Source organism: Mauremys reevesii, linkage group 1 (genome assembly GCF_016161935.1).
Source record: "Mauremys reevesii isolate NIE-2019 linkage group 1, ASM1616193v1, whole genome shotgun sequence".
In the NCBI taxonomy this organism is placed as follows: Eukaryota; Metazoa; Chordata; order Testudines; family Geoemydidae; genus Mauremys; species Mauremys reevesii.
This window is the reverse complement of record NC_052623.1, coordinates 50761567-50777955: the sequence shown is the minus strand read 5'-3', so window position 1 is coordinate 50777955 and position 16389 is coordinate 50761567. Positions and strand designations below refer to the sequence as shown.

Below are 16389 nucleotides of genomic sequence, written 5' to 3'. Positions count from 1 at the left end.
ATATAGTATAACTGCCAAACACAGTAAGAAATATTGTGAATGTTTATTTCTGTTTATGCTTGACAGTTTCCCCTGGTATAAAAGTCTCACTTTTAATTATGCTTTCAAGTCACCTCTTTTAACTACTGTACTGTTTACAAGAATTGTTGAAAAGTTCCCCATTCTTCCCCACCGTGAATAGCAGATTTGGTACAAAAATGAAAGATACTGTTCAAAAAATGTTTTTAGATTCAAATGTAATTATAGAATCAATCAACACAGAAAACAAAAACTCACCCAGAATGCTGGAAAACAAGTTTTACTGCCATTGGTGACAATTTGCCCTAGAAGACAATCCAACGCTGGAAACCTTTTTAAAAAAGGAGAAAAGGGGCTTTAGAATCAAACAAATAGGTTGTCAAGAGTACACACATGCTGCATCCTATTTTGTTTTGTAAACATCTTGCTTAAGATTAAACCTGTCAAAACAACCTTTACTTCTGATTGTGCTTATTTCTTAGTTTCCTGCAATTAGTTCATAGACAAATGGGTTCATGTTTAAAACAAAACAAAACAAAAAACACCCCACCACACATACTGGGAGGTACAGCCCTTGTGAACCAAGAGCTCCAAATGTTCACACTGTTCTTCTGTCAACCCTGCTTACAACAATCTTCACAGTCAATTAATAAACTAGCTATGTCTTTGGGTATTATCACTTAGGAGTACATCAATTGAACTGGGGGGAAGATTAGTACTAAAGTTGACATATTTCTGAAGAGGAGCTCTGTGCAAGCTTGAAAGCTTGTCTCTTTCACAAAGATGTTGGTCCAATAAAGGATATTTCCTCACCCACCTTGTCTCTCAGGTTTCTTTGGGGAATATTTTATTTCAGGGGTGCAGAGTTGTTTGGATTTGGGTGATTTTTCAAGTGTCAGGCTAACACTTGTCCCTTTGTCACATTTTGTTGGGAGGGGGGCACTCATTCATGGCAAGGGCCTCTGGTGACTAAATACAAAGCATAAGAATGGCCATAGTGGGTCAGGTGAATGGTCCACGTAGTCCAGTGTCCTGTTTTCAGACAGTGGCTGGTGCTTCAGAGGCACAGAACAGGACTTAGCGTCTGCAGAGCTTGCACCAAGACCATGCTTCAGGCTCTCTCTTTCTACTATACCACTCAGGAGCTCAGTACTAGAGGAGACTCCATAGGCCCCAGCAGAGAAATTGGAGAACGTAGGCAGGGAGGAGTAAATGCAATTAGGGAAAGCAGAGTAGACAAGGCCAGCTAGGGAAGTAAGCAGAAGGAAAAGAATTCATGAAGAAAGGAGAAGAGAGCAGTAAAGAAATGGGTAACTATAACTGGGGCAGGAAGAGGAGGAACTGGGAAGGGAAAGCAGATAGAGAAGGGGCAGAAAACAGTGGGGGTGGGGGGGAACATTTTAAAGCCCTTTCAAGTGAATGCTAGATTTTAGGGAGAAGACAGGTGAAGTGTGGAAGAACAAGAAAGAAAATTGTAACAAAAACAAACAGAACATTTAAAGGAAGCAAGGGAGATATTCAGAGATGAAAAGAGAAGCAAGAAGTAAAGTAGGAGTTGGACAAAGGAGAGGCCTACACAGACCAGGGTCCAAAACTTCACACAGGAGACTGGGGAAGAGAATCGTGAAAGAAAATCCCAACGTGTCCTGGGGTTTGGAGGCGGGAGGGAAAGGGGACAGCAGCAAAGGCTTGGAGGTGTCACCCTACCCCTGCTACTGGGCTGATTCAGAGGGGAAGGAATTCCTGGGATGAGGGACTTTCATAGGTCCCTCCAGTAGACTGCTTGAGGCTGGAGACCCATTCTATGTAAAAGGTTCTGGAAAACTGCACACCAGGTAGCCTTGGCTGGATCATTACATAAAACTAATAAATTAGGGTTCATATCACTCCATCAGCTGCTGTTTTCCCTCTTTTTCAAAAAAGATTTTCTCCTTGTTATCTGGTAGTGACATAAAGAGAAGCAGTCCCCTCCATACGAACTCTCAGTCACTACCCATTCTCTACTGACTTGCCATTTTATAGGTACTTTTTCCTAGCATGCCTTCGTGGGGGAAATGGACTGGCCCTTTACATTTGGCAAAAACATACATGCTGCACCTTTAAAGCAGAACTTTGAGACTGGTGGTTGCACAGGCGCTGACTTTTGGTTTTGCCAGTGGGTGTTCCTGCACGCAGTGGGTGAGGCCTTGGGAGGAAGAGGCCAAGAGGCAGTGCGGCCTTGTGACAGAGTGCATGGGTGGAGTCTCAGGGGGAAGATGCCAAGTGGGTGTGGGCCATCAGAGTGCAGCGGGGGTGGGGAGGTGGCTGGTCTGGGCACTGGGGCCCACAAAAGATTAATCCGGCCTGGTGTGTGCGCTAAGCACCCCCTATTTTTTTTTCCAGTGGGTGCTTGAGCCCAATAGCACCCATGGAGTTGGCCCCGATGGGTGGCTGTATCTCTCTCCTCCTTCTGATTAGTAGTTTCAACCCATGTTGTGTATTTTTCCTCCTATTTCAGTACATGCCCTGTTGCTGTAGACTGATTGAAATTATATTTTTCTAGCCTGTTGAAGTTATGCATTTAGTTACACACAAACATTGTGACAAGGAGAGCTAAAATGGCTCCTGGCCCAGCAGCCTCAAAGGAAAGATTTATTTTCTAAATTCAGAATACACCAACTGGACAGCAAAGCAGGTGCTGTCTCAGAATTTACCATTTCTCTTCCCTTCATGTGGTATTAAAATATTTATTTCTGCATGTACATGAGTTGCAATGTGTGTTTGAATCAGGAATTAAAAATGGAGGACAGGTCACTTATAAAAATGAGCCCCTCCAATGGAAAGGGTGACATTCGAGGCACAGCTAGTGCCCCATAGCTATAGTTTTGGCTCTGAGAGCAAACAATTTGGATTAGTGTCTGAGGATTTGGGATTTTAACTGTACATATGTTAGCACTATGGCATTTATCTTTTTTGTATGTATTGTCTTAGTACGTCTTATTCACTCATTTCTCCCCTGTAGTCACCTTTTGTAGTAAAATCCACCCAAGCACTATAGATAAAAATCCTGTCCAGGGCTGGCTCCAGCGTTTTTGCCACCCCAAGTGGGGGGGTGGGGAGGGGGCGGGAAGATAAATAAATAAAACATCCTGCTATTGGCAGCACTTCAGCAGTAGCTCTAACCACCGCCGCTTCATTCTTTGGCAGCAATTTGGTGGCAAGTCCTTCCCTCTGAAAGGGACTGACGGACCCACCATCGAATTGCCATCAAAGAGCCGGATGTGCCACCTCAAGCACCTGCTTGCTGCACTGGTGCCAGCCCTGATCCTGTCCCCACTAAAGTTAGGGGCAAAACTTCCAATAATTTCAGTAAGGCCTGGATTTCGCCTTCTGTGTGTTAACTCAAGAGTCCAGATATGGACTATTATTTTCCACCTTCCATTCCCCATCACACAAGGTACTGTGGGAAGTATAAATTTTTTCCCCAAACTACATTAAGTTGTATTTTCTGCCTCATTCACCAATCTATCCATTTCTACACTGATTTAATTAGATGGGTCTCTTTATACACAGTTACATCCATCCCTCCCTCAAACCATCCCAGTGGGGATTTTTTTTTATAGTTAAAAAAATTGTTTTAAAAGCAAAATTAGGGATATACTCCTTTCAGCTAATGGATTTATACTCAAAGTCAAAGTTTAAACTGAGTGGGTTGTCCAGAAATCAATGTAGTGGCAGATTAGTTATTATGCAGGAGAAGATCCGTCCACATTGTGTTTGGAAAAGGACAGACACTAAAGTCAACTCACTTCTTCCCACCCACTCCTGTCTGAGCCCACTTCTCCTATGCTTACATCCATGATACAGACTCTGGCAGTGTTTCCTTTCTAGCATTTTGGCTTCATTTTACAAGGGCTTATTAAACAGTATTATTTAGCTTCGTCAGCCATTATATGGCTGTTATATTAATTAAGGGAAACATCCTAAGATCCAAATATCAGATTATCCCCATTCACTGTCTCCTTTCTGTTCTTTTGGGCTCTGTGCAGAACCCACTGGGGAGGAAGACAACTACCTGCACGGTAGGATCCCCCTCCACCTGAGCTCAGAGTCAGACTCACACCCAAATTTGTCACTGGAGCCTGGGAGCAGCAACCCTTTGCATTATACATCCCTACATACAACATGGAGACACAGTCAGGAATGAATGACACTCCAAGCTGTATTAACTCCTACCATGTGGCCTTTGTGGCTGCTACAGCACAAGTGCCTGGGGAAGCAGCCAATGACATGATGACAAACAGCCAAGTTACCATGGTAGAATAGGTGACAGAGGCAGCTATCTAGAGGACTATGCCTCCCTGCATGTCCTGAGATATATGTGGATCTCATGACAGTAATTACATTTAGAGGGCTGAAACTCCATTGCCTGAACCCCACTGTCAGGTGCTACTAAGGTAGAATTCTTTGCTCCCACAGGTGGGAACATTTTACCTCCATTTTAGTAGGTGCCAAAGTATTACAGAAAAGGCAAGACAATGGAGAAATCTGGCCCAAAAATGGCAACAACTTTGAATTCTCAGACAGACTGGTACCAATCTCTTTACTCATGTGTGTTAATTGATTTCCAGTTCATTTTCCAACTACCACACAAGCAAATGGACAAAGTCATAAGATTTCCTCATGGTCTCAGTCTGAGTCTGTGAGTAAAGGCTGGAGCTTAAGAGACAGACGACAAAAGTATGTGCTGTCCTGAGCAGCAAAACAGCACTCTAAGCGTACAGTGTCCACTACAGCCCCTCTTCTAGCAGAAAGGGACTATAAATCCAGCAGACCTGTCTGGCAGGGACTCTCCTGCAGCGTAGCAACTCTGCCCCATTCTATCCCTGCAGATTATGTATTCATTACACCATCCGATCTTAAACCGAACTTCGCACCCTTGATAATCTGAACATTAGTCCCTGATCACCAGAAACGTCTATGCTTAAACTCTGTACCTTTTTTATTTTAAAATCTTAATAAATTTTTTAACTCTCCTCTATCTTATCCCTGCAGCCTCAGCATTGGGAGTGTAGCTATGACATCTCTTCACTCTAGAGCTATTCCTAGTTGCTAGAACAACTGCTTGGGGTCATAGGCAGCCAGGCATAGATTAGAGTAGCTTCAATTTGTTATGTAATAGACATATTGCTTGTGGCTTCTCTAAAATTCCAGGGACATTGCTATTGTATCAGAGGAACAAACAGTGCAGATTTTCTGTGAGTTGATGTTTAAAAAAAGCTGAGCATTTAACAATCGTTGTTCTGGGTTCATCAGACTCTAAAGTTATGGTTTCAGTCTGATAGGTTTTACCTTAAGGCTGCTCTAACTTATGCTGGAGATGACCCAGCCTCTGGCTAGCAACAGAACTGGGGATTCATGGAAGTGGGATTGAGCCACCTTTGCCCCGCCACACCCACTTGGGTCCTGCTCCGAGTGCAGGTCTGAGCGTCCCAAGAACTGGGCTTTAAGGCTTCTATTTTCCAGTACAGTATCAGTATCACAGCCTCTTGAAATCAAGAGAGTCAATTTACAGGAGTAAATGCTACCAAATTGGGCCATAAACTCTGCTGTGTCACCTCATAGTCTGTGAGCTTGCGCTGTTCTCATTTGATATAACAGGACTTTGATCAATGAGAGCTGGAAGATGAAGCCTGCATCATTTTTAGTTACATTTCTTTTTCCAGTTAGACTAAACCAATTACACTGTACACCGGATCTTATGTTTGCATGCATGCAAACATAGCTCATCTAGGAAATAAAGCTTAAGAGCCACCGTTGTGTAGGACCAGGCTATATACAGATCAGCATCTACGTACTATGTTAAATCAATGATCAAGGCTACGTTTAAGTCATGGTATTTAGTAGAAGTCATGGACAGGTCACGAGCAATAAACAAAAATTCACAGCCTGTGACCTGTCCATAACTTGTACTCTATGTCCCTGACTAAAACTTAGGGGGAGGGTAGGAGGGCACCTCAGGTGCTGGGGTGGGGGTGGTGTGCGGCCCAGGACCCCCACTATTGCTGGGGGTGGGCTTTAGCAGGGCCACGGATATGGAGCATGAGCTCATAGAATGAGCAATGACTTTGGGATGCATCAGTGGCACTGGAACTGGGGGAGGAGGAGGAGGACCACTTTTTGAAAAAGGTGGGGAGAAAGTGTGGGTAGAGCAGGGCCTGGGGCAGGGAGCACCCCTGGGGCCTGGAGGAAGCTAGTGCCTGGGGCTCTATATATCCTCAGTACAGGGCATGAAGATGTGAAGGAAGCATATATGAGCTGAACGGGCACTGCCACCTAAAAATCTCCAATATGAGGTGCATGCCATTAGGAAGAATCAAAGTGGGCTGGCAGTTCCTAAAAGTTGAGCCTCTAGTATTACATCATCAAACTATTCCCACACAGAAGATAGATAAGAGCCACAGGAAGCCAATGTGGCTGCACAAGGAGCTTTTTAGCTACCTAAAACCCAAAAGGGACACATACAGGTAATGGAAGTTGTGGCATGTCACAAAGGAAGTATACATGGGAACAGCACGAGCATGTAGGAACAAAAGTCAAGAAGCCAAGGCAAAGAATAAGTTACAACTGGCAAGGAATGTTTCAGTGACAATACGAAGGGATTCTTCAAATATATCAGACAAAATAGAAAGATCAGGGATGGTGTTGGTCCACGCTCAGTGAGGAAGGTTAGTGGATAATGGAAGATTCTAGGAAGGCAGAGCTGCTCAATGCTGACTTTGCTTCAGTCTTCTCACAAAAAAAAACAACATGTGACCGGACTAGCAAAGTTATCATAGAAAATAAATGGGCAGGGATGCACATCAGGATAAGTAAACACCACATCAGCTCTTTGACAAATCTGAATGAATTCAAGTCAGTAAGGCCTGATGCTATTCAGAGGTACTGAAGGAATTAGCTGAAGAAATCTTGGAGCCACTGGCAATAATATTTGCCAACAGAGTGGAGAAGGGCTAATGTAGTGCCTATCTTTAAAAAGGGGGAAAGAGAAGGAGCCAGGGAACTATAGACCAGTCAGTCTAAATTTCAATACCTGGGAAGCTACTAGAGCAATGTAAAAAACATTCCATTTGCAAATACCTGGAGGATGAAGGGCTAATCATTAGCAGCCAGCATGGATCTAATAAGACCAAATCATGCCAAACGAGCCTGATTTCCTTCTTTGACAGGGTATCTGGTTTGGTGGATAGGTGGAAAATGTGATGGCATAATATACCTGGATTTCAGCCAGGCTTTTGACACGGTCCCACATGACATTCTGGTAAGTAAGCTGGAGAAATGCAGGCTTGGCGGAACTACGATTAAGTGGATAAGTAATTGGTTAAACAACTGCAAACAAAGAGTAACTATTAATGGACTGATGTCAGTTTGGAAGGAGGTCTCAAGTGGGGTCCACAAGGATCTGTTCTTGGTCCTGAGTTTAACATTTTGATTAATGGCCTGGATGTAGGAAGAGAGAGCAGACTGATCAAATTTGCAGATAAACCTGGGGAGGAAGGGGCAGGGGAGGGGGAATTGCTAACATTTTGGAGGATGGAGCTAAAATTCAAAGGAATCTTGATAAATTGGAGAACTGGGCTATATACAAAAATGAAATTCAACAAAGACAAATATAAGGTGCCACACTTCGGAAAGAAAATAAATACAGAATGAGGGATAACCAGCTTGGCAGCAGCACTGCTGAGAAGGATCTGGGAGTTGTGGTAGATCACAATTTCAACATGAGTCAGCAATGTGATGCTATTGCAAAAAAAATATAATAAATAATAATAATAATAAGGCAATGCAAATGCAATTTTAGGTTGCATTACCAGAGGCATAGCCTGCAAGTCATGGGAAGTGATAGTACTGCTCTACTCCAACTGAGGCTGGAGTACCATGTCCAATGTATAGGAAAGATGTAAAGAAACTGCAAAGCATCCACAGGTGAGTGACAAAGATGATCAAAGGGATGGAATGCAACCCATGAGCAAAGGCTGAAGGAAGTGAGTATGCTTAGTTTGGAAAAGATGAGATGGAGGGAGGGAGAAGAGAGATGATAGTCTTTAAAGACTTGAAAGGCTGCCATAAAAAAAGATGGAGAAAAGTTCTTCCCTTGCCACAGAAGGCAGGATAAGAAGCAATGGGTTCAAACTACAGAACAGCATATTTAGATTAAATCTCAGGAAAAACTTCTTAACTGTAAGAATGATCTTGAAAAAGAGGCAAACAGTGAGGAAGCAAAATCTGCGGATGATACAAAACTATTCAAGATAGTTAAGTATGAAGCAGACCACAAAGAATTAGAGGGATCTCACTAAACTGGGTGACTGAGCAACAAAAATGCAGATGAAATTGAGGATACGTTCATCAATAGCTATTAGCCAAGATGGGCAAGGATGGTGTCCCTACCCTCTGCTTGGTGTCCCAGAAGCTGGGAGTGGGCAACAGGGGGTGGATCACTTGTTCTGTTCATTCCCTCTGAAGCACCTGGCATTGGCCACTGTTGGAAGAAAGGATAGTGGGCTAGATGGTCTGACCCAGTATGGCCATTCTTGTGAGCACCCATAGGGTCACTACTTGAAGGTCTTGTACAGAGTGAAAGTATCTGGTGAGCAGGTCTTTAGAATTCTTATCTAAAGCTCAAGATACCAGTAAACATTCCCTCTGCACAACCCATCATAATGATTCTGAAATGTTGGCATCAGCAAATCCTGCCAAGGCTGTATAGATCTGTTACGATGCCCTGAATTGTCATTTTTCTCTTTAGCTTTCACCTCTACTTGTGGCATAACAGCACCTGCTAATGCCATTATAGTATTGCTGTGCTGGGTTTGTTTGTTTGTTTTTTAAATCATAAAATATAAAGCTCCTCAGATCTGTTCCAGCCCCTTTGTATTGCCCTGGCAGTTAAAAAGGGGCTGTAAAGTCAGTTTAAAACAGCAAAATGAGGATTGCCCAGACTGGAGGAATCTCAGATGGTAGAAAGAGCTCCAACAAGATGCTCCCACTCAGCCCTTGGCATAGTGGGCATGTCAAGGTGTGCCATGGACGAGAATCTCTGTACTCAGGCAGCCCTTGGCTGATACAATGGCTGCCAAAGGGCCACTCTGAAAGGGCCAATCTAGGCATAATAACTTAGGGCAGCACAGAGTCCAGAGAATCCAAAAAAGTGGCAAAAAAGTCACTTCTCTTCCCCCATACCCACACCTGGATCATGCACCCAAACCTTGGTATTGCAGCCTTTGTTTTTCCAAGAGTTTAACAGCTTTGAAAAGTCTCCCAAGCAAGGGCCCAAAGCAGCCCAGAAGAACCAACTGGGCATGCGACCTCCTGGGAGCTACTTGGAAGTTGCTCAGCACTGTCAGGAGAAGAGTGGCATTTGGCTGATCACTTAGCAGAGGCCTAAGATCCAAGCAGAGAATTTAGCCTGAGTGTGCGCGCCATGGCTAGAGGGACAATGCGTAAAACTGATTAACCCAGAGGCAGAGTTTCTGGTGGAGCAGCTGACTGAGGCTTTTGTTTTGTTTTCATGTTGTCTTTTTCTGTTAAAAATGATACCCACTGATGAGGGTGCTTTTTAATATTAGAAAGGACTTCTTGGACTTAGTTTTCCATCACCTGTGATACAAACAAGGCAGGGGCTCACGTGCAGCACCAATCTGACCACAGGGGTGCACTAGGGTGACTGCTACAAGAACTGTTCCTAACTCTAGTATGTTATGGCAAATGCTATTTAACCTAAACAAACTATTGCTTCCACCAATAGTAAGTTATATCGGCTAGCTCTTTTGGCAATATTGTATTAATGCTACCCTATAGTTCTGGTGTTATGTGCAATACTACATTGCTTCAGAAATGTAGCTCTTGCTGGGGGTGGGGGTGGGGGTGGGGGGAAGAGAAGAAGAACTTTTATTATGAAAGTCTCCACAACCACCATTAATAAAACAATGAATACAAGACATTTAGGAAGCTTTACCATAGGGGAATGCCTGCTGTAAAGTAAAATGACAAGTCGTGTTTCTGTACACCCAGACCCCATCAATCAGATTCACATGCACGGAATGTAAACGTGTTGCTATACGTGAATAATAGCTAAAGTGATCCTAAACCCCACATTTTTAAAAAAATAAAACCCACCCCTTTGCACCAAATCTAGTCAGGATCCATCTTTCTCCCAAGTGCTGTATTGGTAAGCAATGGTTCTATAGAGACATTGGTCAACAATGAAAAAGCTAGCCTATCAAGGAAGATTCAGATAGCCCAAATGCAAGGCAAAATATTCAAAGTTAATGTACAGAAACCAAACTAAAGTCTACCAGAAAACCTGAAGGACATAAAACCTAACCTTGTGTGAAGTCTCATGCCAAGTGACCACCTACATTTAGACAAAGAACAGGAATTTAGGCCCTATTTCAAAATGCAGTTTTAATTATGGAGTTGCTACCAGGTTTCTTTGTAACAATTGTATACCCATGTGTTGCAAAGTATACTTATGTGTGTACAAATACTTTACACTAATAGCAGGAAATATTTCTAACAGTAGCAAAAACAGTGTATTGTTCAAAGTAAGTTGTTTATATACATTTAAATAATTTAAAGTCAGACAATAAGTGACAAGAGCCTCAGTGGTTTGCCCCTAGCAAATTACACTGGTCCCTACCATGTTATACTAATGTAGGGGGATGATTAACTATGACTTTATTCTGTAGTTATGGGTGTTTTGTCTGAGTAGGGATTGCAGAGTCAGGTCCTCTATCTTTAATGATTTTGTCATCTATTTCCCCCATGACTGAAGATAGATGCCAGTTTATAATCCACAGTAGCTACTATTGTTTATACTCTTAAAGAAAGTAACTAGGTGCTGCTAAGGAAGTCTGACCACCACACAGGTGATGATCTGACCCAGAAGTAAATTAGGTCAGCTCCACTGAATCCAAGAGCTGTGGGTGCTCTGCACTCGTCAGTAGGCACCCAGAAGTGTTGTTGTTGTTAAAAGTGAGCACAACCAGGAAACCTTTGGTCTTCATCCGGATGCTGTTATATAGAGGTAAATGGCACCTTAACTATTTCATTCATTAGATTCCTTAGAACTCTTCACTCAACATACAGTAAATCCTGGTGACATTGAATCAGTGGAAGGGGCCTGCCAGCATGAGGCAATGAGGATACAGGAATTGGTAGGAACGTTAAGGAGCATGTAGTTGTTAATAAGGGTCCATTTTAGTTTGTCGTCTTGTTTGTTGCCTGTTTGTTTTGCTTGGACCATTTGGACCAGTTTTGTTTAAATGTTGTGTTTACATTGTGCAATGTGTCACTCAAATTTAAACAACGAAAAGACAAACATAAAGTTGTCAAAACCGGTGTTGGATACTAGTCAATTATAGCTCATTTTGCCTTGGCTGCCAGATCTCCAGCTCTAGGGCTGGATTCCATGGGTGCATACTTGAAGGGTGAACTGCTAAAGGACTGCCCCCCACGCTCCTCAGCATGATGTGGGGCCTGCTGTGGTGGGGCATATAGACATAACACTGCAACAGCAACCAAAGGGTCAATGGACAGAACAGCAACTTAATAGCTCTATCAATATTCAGACAGTCTACAGATTTTTTTTTGTTTCTATATGATTCAAAGAGAATTACATTCGTATTTAAAATATAGTAGTAACATTTGGCATATTTAAAGTTATTTTCTATGCATTTTCTTCTGTATTAACTTTTACTATACAAACATCCAAGGATTAAAACAAAAAAAATAAATAATCTCCTTCCAGGGAAGGCTCAAGCACATATCCCAAGATCGCTCGAGAGTGATTCTATGCAAAATGAAAACAAATGCTCAGTGGACTCAATGAACAAAGCACTACACAAACCGAAAACAAAAATCTAGCCCCTTAACAGCAATGCCTGTCAGAGATCCAACAGGGAAGTGCCATCTTGAAGAAAGATTTTTAAAAATGTGCTTATGTCTATGTAACCGGAGCGCGGAGAAGATTCAAAGTTTGGGCTGATGCATCAGCCTTCTGGTCACTCACTGAGGTCTCACAGGCCAGATGTGCTTGCTCAACCTAAGCACAGCGAGGTAGGTGAAGGAGGCAGTGAACGCCTGGACTTGGAATTTCTTCAGATGCAGCTTTCACCTCACCCTGAGCCTCTAGGACACTAACCAGCTAACTTTGCCTCATCATATGCCCATAACGCAGCCCAGCTTCCCCCTTCAACCCGTGTAAGTGACATGAGCAGCACTCCGAGGACCAGTAGCCGCCCAAGATGCTGCAGTACCTGTCCCAGCCCCAGACGGCTAGAAATGCCTCATGAGGTGACACTAGACAGTTATTAGCAACGTGTGACCCTTTCTCGGTGGGGAGCAGGAGTTGTGTGGGGCTTGGGGGGGGTGCTAAGGTGCCTTGTGCCACTGGGGGTGGGAGTGGAAGTCTGTATATTTCCCAGGGCTGGAGAAGATGCTACCTGCGCGGCTGGCCGGGGGCGGATCGCGCTAGTCACAAAAGCACGCAGTGGCGAGGTTGGTTTTGTTTGGGGGGGGGGGTCTGCTCAGCCTTGCGCTGTTAGCCTGGGGGGGGGGGGAGAGCAGGTCCTGTGCTGCAGAGGACCATGGATGTAGAGTCCTAAAGCCCCCTCTCCCGGGGGCAGGTCCCCGAGAACGAGACCCCGCTGACTGAGGGGGTACAAACTTGCGCAGGCAAAGCCGTGGCTGGAAGGATATTGGGCACACGCAGAAACCCGCACCCGCGTGGCCGGGTCCGAGAAGTCCCCGCCCGCCCCTGCCACGCGGGGAGCATCTCCCGGGGGCTGGGGCGGAGGGAAGGATGCACGAGCCCTACCTGGGTCCGCGGTGCAGCCTCCTTCTCCTCCAGGACAAAGGGAAGCCGGGGGGGGACCAGCGCGCCCGCTCCCAGCCGAGGGCTCCTGCTACAGCCTCGGATCGCACCCGGCCAGCCACAGCGAAGGGGAGATGCAGGCACGGGCAGGCGCTATATATACACCCAGCGCGCAGCCTCCTCCCGCGGCGCCCGCTGCCTCCCAGCTCCCAGCCTCCAGCCGCCGGCCACAGCAGGAGCCACAGCGCCCTCTGCAGGCACACCGGCAGCGCTGCCCCTCGGAGGCTGGTTTTCCTCAGGACTGGCTAAAGCCCATAGGGATGGATTTTAGGCGGCATTGAAAAAAGAAAAAAAAAGTAACAGCTATTACTAAGCCTGTCCTAGTTTTAAACTAGGGCTGTTGCCCGGCTCTGTGGCATTCACATGGGTCCCCAAACGCTTCCAGAAGCATTGCCAGCCCCAGGCAGCCGAAAGCTGAGTCAGCTGCCCCCCCAATAACTAGGAGATTGACTTAAAACTCGTGAGATTTTGAAACATTCGTTTGCCTTCTGTTTTTTGAGCCTTTGGGGGTTCACATTTTCAAGCTTTTCTCTGCAAGTGTGAGGGCTAAAAACTTTTTTTAAATGAAGGCTGGGAGTCTCATGCAACAACAACAACATGTTTCCAGATGCTGGGGATTTAAAGACAGAAAAACGCCAGTATTGTGAGATTTGAGATACAGTTGCAGTAGACAACACTGTTTCAGGGACCACTAGAAGCTAGCACTCTGCAGTCACGATGGATGATGTTGTGCTAAATCCTGGTGTCTGAAATTTGGATAGGCCCTGGTCTGAAATAGCCTGAGTTTGCTAACCTTTAGGGCAGTGATTTTCAAACTTTTTTTCCTGGGAACCCAGTTGAAGAAAATTGTTGATGCCTGCGACCAAATGGAGCTGGGGATGAGGGCTGTGGGCTGGGAATGAGGGGTTCAGAGTGTGGGAGGGGGCTCTGAGCTGAGGCTGGGGTGTGGGAGGAGTCAGAGCTCTGGGCTGGGGGTACAGGCTCTGGTGTGGAGCCAGGGATGAGGGGTTTGGGATGCAGGAGGGGATCCAGGTTTGGGGAGGGTTCAGGGCTGGAGTGTGGGAGGGGGTCAGGGCTCTGGGCTGCAAGTGCAGGCTCTGGGGTGGGAGCTGGTGCTCAGGACAGGGGCAGCGCATAGAGCCCCGTGGTTCTCCTGTCTAGAAGCCGGACTGGCTGTTGGCCACTTCCAGGGTGCAGAGCAGTGTCAGAAAAGGTTGGCACTAGCCTGCCTTAGCTGAGCAGCACTGCCAATGGGACTTTTAATGTCCGGGTCAGCAGTGCTGACCAGAGCAAGGTGATCCAGTGTCTTGAAAAAACACAGCTTTAGGGCACTCTCTTTATTGAGGACAGAATTTATGCTTAAGGCCTTCCATTTCTGAGCTCCTGTTCTAAATGTCAAGATTCTAATTTCTTATATGCTCTCGCTTAAACCTGAAAATGAAAACAAATAGTACCTATTTATGATGTATAGAGAAAGCCTAATGTGTGCCCTCTGAGCTCCCCTCCCCTCCAATTTTTTTTTTTTTTAAAAGAAATTCAGGTCCTGGCTGATCTAGAAAACTATGATAACAGGAGAACAAATGAAGTGACAATACTGGACCCCTCAAAAATGCAGGCTGAGCAACTGACTAGGAAAGGGACTTTTAGTCCAACAATAATGTTTGCAAATTAGCTGTTAGTACATACAAACAGGAGAAAACAGTCTAGGCATATATGAACATGACTGAATGCCATATGCAGTTGTGGCAATTGACAAGCTGTCTGGAGTGGCTCAGAAGTATGAGTACCAACCTCAGGGCAGACTGTCAAGAAGCAGGGTAGAATCCACAAACTGGTTGTGAGTTCTATACAGAGGGTACATCTTCACTACCTGCCAATCCAGTGGGTAGCAATTGATTTATGGGGGAAATCGATTTATCGCGTGTAGTGTAGATGCGATCCCCTGATCGCTCTCCTGTTGACTGCTGAACTCCAGCAGTGTGAGAGCTGGAAGCAAAGTCGATGGGGGAGCTGCAGCCATCGATCCAGCGCCGTGAGGACACCAAGTAAGTAATTTTAATTCGATCTAAGATATGTAACTTCAGCTATGAGAATAGCGTAGCTGAAGTCGACGTATCTTAGATTGATCCCTCCCTCGCCCCAGTGTAGACCAGGGGTTAGATTTCACTAATCAAGTATCACATGTGAACTCCTCAGGCACTATAACAGCCTTAACATGGAGTCACAAATAGTCCCACTGGGTACCCCATTCTATCTTGCCACCTAGGCAAGTCTGCCTTTGTAATAAATGGTCTCTTACACTAAATATCACAGCGATATTCATGTTACTCCCTGTCCCAAAGGACCAGTTACTTACCCCGGGTCAATGGCACCTAAATATTACAAAGACAATGCTTGTAGGCAATCCTATAATACAACTAAAAAAAGAAATTAGTTATGCGGTAAAGAGACAAACACACACAAATGAGTTAGTCTTAGGTTTCAAAAGGTGGTAGAATCTTCTATAATAAGCTCTGTATGCCCTTGAAGTCTAACCCAGGCCAAGCACTGGGGATCTTTTGCTTATGCTTAGTAATTCTTGCCCCTCAGAGTTCAATCAGCATATAGTGTTTTCTTGATAAGAATTTGTATTCCCTTCCCCCAGAGTCCAAGCTGATAGGATGAGTCCCCATGCAGATCTCTTCATGGGGAGGGTGGGGGGAAAAGCAATCAAAGTTTTTGTCCTCTGATGTTCCACAGTGCCTTGTCTGGTGTCTATGGGTCTTTTTCTGGGCAAGAAATAACACCCCCTGTGGTAAACTAGTATTTCACACTCGTTAATACTTCTCTACTGACTGGTGGATTTACAATTTCGGAGCAAACACTTCAATATTACCTTATCACATGGAATACAGATAAGTGAGATTAATGCATGCAGCAATTTAGAAACTTAAAGTCTCAACACATTTTTATATTCCATCTATTTTAACAATATTAACACAGGTGAGCCAGACTGGTTTCCAGCTATTCATTTGTCAGTGTTCAGTTGAGGCCTATGGGCCTTCGCATGAGCTGGCATCTGGTCTGCCGGTATCACACTATGTCATACAAAAAGTAGGAAATTAAAGTGATGACAGTGTACAATCTACTGTACAAACCACAAGTGGTGCCTGGACATAGGAGCCTGCAATATAAGGGTCAGACTGGCCCTGGGATATCCAGAAGATGAAGCTAATTTAGAAAACAAAAATTATATTTAGTAAATATTTGTATGCTGATGACATTTAAAGTATATGCCAGTTTGTATCAGTTACTTTTCCTAGGAAGTTACTGGTTACACATGCTAATGGCCTTTTGAGTACAAATGGCCAACTTGCATGTGCACTATTTTTTGTTGGCCGTGGCTGATCCTTGATTGGCTACTCTCTAGTCCTCTTTTCTCCTGAGGTTCATTTCTCTTTACCTTCAAAATACGC

At 44.6% G+C, this 16389-nt stretch overlaps 1 long non-coding RNA gene across 1 annotated transcript in view; it reads right to left on the bottom strand.

Moving 5' to 3' along the window:
- The window catches only part of LOC120392907, a 64752-nt gene extending 51754 nt beyond the window's left edge, over positions 1-12998 (bottom strand). The window contains exons 1-2 of the long non-coding RNA XR_005591820.1: positions 12878-12998; positions 277-349 (exon numbers count right to left, since the gene is read on the bottom strand). This is a non-coding gene — a long non-coding RNA (uncharacterized LOC120392907). The remainder of the gene's footprint in view (positions 1-276; positions 350-12877) is intronic.
- Positions 12999-16389: the final 3391 nt, after the last annotated feature.